Genomic DNA, 2,500 nt, shown 5'->3' with positions numbered 1-2,500 from the left:
ACACACACACACACACACAAACAAACAAACAAGAAGAAGGGCAAACAAGCATACACACAGATACACAACAAGAATGTATAAGTAGGCCTACCGAAACATGCACGCGCGCGCACGCATGCACGCACACGCACACACACACGCGCACACACACACACACACACACACACACACACACACACACACACACACACACACACACACACACACACACACACACACACACTGCAGTGGACCTATTTTCACATTAATCCTAACTGACTGAGAGAGAGAGAGAGAGAGAGAGAGAGAGAGAGAGCAAGCGCAGAGACGGAGAGGGGCCAAAAGATCACAGCTAAAGCTCCTTTGCCTGCCTGCTACACAAGGCCAATCCAGCAGCATGCTAATTAGATGTGGCATTGTGTTGGCATATCCACCACCCGTTTGCAGCGCGGCTGCTGTGCTAAGCTGGCAGACGTGAGATGTCGTGCCCACGGGCAACTTTAAGAGGCTCATGTCATGCCCACCATTAGAGCCATTTAGTCAGTGTGTGTGTGTGTGCGTCTGTGTGGGGTGTTTGTATCTGTGTCTGAATCGGGGTATTGCACTGTGTGTGTGGGTGCGTGCGTGCGTATGTGTGTCTGAGTGGGGGTATTGCGCTATATTGCTGTGTGTGTGTGTGTGTGTGTGTGGTTGTGTGGGCAGCATGCTTACTGTATGTTCAAAGACCAGAAGGGCACCACACTGATTCCGCCCTGGTATAATGGATTGCCTTGTCTCTTATTATTCCCCTCTCTTTCTATTTTATTTTACTCGTTTTCCTTTTCCTCTGTCTTGCTCTTTCCTTTTTCTTTTCTTCTCTCTTTCCTTTTAGTTTTCTTCTCATGCTCTTCACTCTTCACTGCTTCACTCAATCTCTCCTTCCTTTCCTTAACCCCTGCAATGCTTTCTTTCTTTCTTTCTTTCTTTCTTTCTTTCTTTCTTTCTTTCTTTCTTTCTTTCTTTCTTTCTTTCTTTCTTTCTTTCTTTCTTTCTTTCTTTCTTTCTTTCTTTCTTTCTTTCTTTCTTTCTATTATTCGTCTGATCATTCTCTCCCTCCTCTACTCTTCCTCTTTCCTTTCTTCACTGCTTTGACTTTAGTGGAGTCCCTGCCTCCATGCTTTGCCTGTCTCTATTCTTTTGCCTATCTCTTACCATACCCAATCGCTTCATTTCTCTTGCACTCTCCCTTCTACACCTCCCTTTTCTGTACCCATCTCTCATACCCTCCCCCCACACCTCTCACTCATGCCCCTCTACCTCTCTCTATCCCAGGAGCTGGCTGTTGTCGCTGTGTGTGTGCTTTCTCTCTCTCTCTCTCTCTCTCTCTCTCTCTCTCTCTCTCTCTCTCTCTCTCTCTCTCTCTCTCTCTCTCTCTCTCTCTCTCTCTCTCTCTCTCTCTCTCTGTCTCTCTCTCTCTGTCTCCCCCTCATCTCTGCCTGGAGCTGGTTACTGTGTGTGTGTGTGTGTGTGTGTGTGTGTGTGTGTGTGTGTGTGTGTGTGTGTGTGTGTGTGTGTGTGTGTGTGTGTGTGTGTGTGTGTGTGTGTGTGTGTGTGTGTGTGTGTGTGTGTGTGTGTGTGTGTGTTTGCTGCGGTGTACAGGAGATATGGGTGGTGACGCTGTAGGCTGGGGAACGCTGTAGAGTAGTGAAGACTGGCTGGTGGCAGGAGTGGGTGGTGACGAGAGTGGGTGGTGACGAGAGTGGGTGGCACTCGCCTCGCTGTCAAGTGACAGAGAGAGAAGGAAAGACACTTTCGGTCACATACATTCGCACACGAGCGCACACACACACACACACACACACACACACACACACACACACACACACACACATTCCTTTTTATCGTTTGTTACAGCAGAGTATAGGCAAAACTAAAGAATGCAATGAGACATGCACACACGCACATACAGTACACAATACACACACACACACACACACACACACACACACACACACACACACACACACACACACACACACACACACACACACACACACACACACACACACACACACACTGCTGACAGGCTCATCTTTGCAATCCACAACACATGGTGTCCTCGCAAGTGCTTTGGCAGGCAGAGTGTGTCAGCACTGCTGTCATTTGCTCAAGTGCAGTTTGAGCACGGTTAACTTCTCCAATATGGCCACCAAACAGCCATCTGTCAGGGATGGACCCGCTGAAGACTTCTGGCATTGACGTGATGTGGTTTGGTGTCCGACCAACTAGTCAGATGATCACATTGACAAGCATTACTCTCAGATTACTGCACAGTATGGATCCACTCAAGACTTCTGGCATAAACGTGGTGTGCAGTATCTCCAACCAGCGATTGAAAAATAAAAATGACTAATGCACCCCATTTGAAACGGAACTGCGCTGTATGAGGCTTCAGGAGGGAGCTTCACTAACACTCTATTGTCGATCTTTGCTAGTTGGCATCCGTTACATTCCCCACGCTAAACCTCACTCTCATCCGACT

This window comes from Engraulis encrasicolus, chromosome 12, assembly GCF_034702125.1.
Source record: "Engraulis encrasicolus isolate BLACKSEA-1 chromosome 12, IST_EnEncr_1.0, whole genome shotgun sequence".
Classification (NCBI taxonomy): Eukaryota; Metazoa; Chordata; class Actinopteri; order Clupeiformes; family Engraulidae; genus Engraulis; species Engraulis encrasicolus.
Note: the sequence above shows the minus strand (reverse complement) of the source record.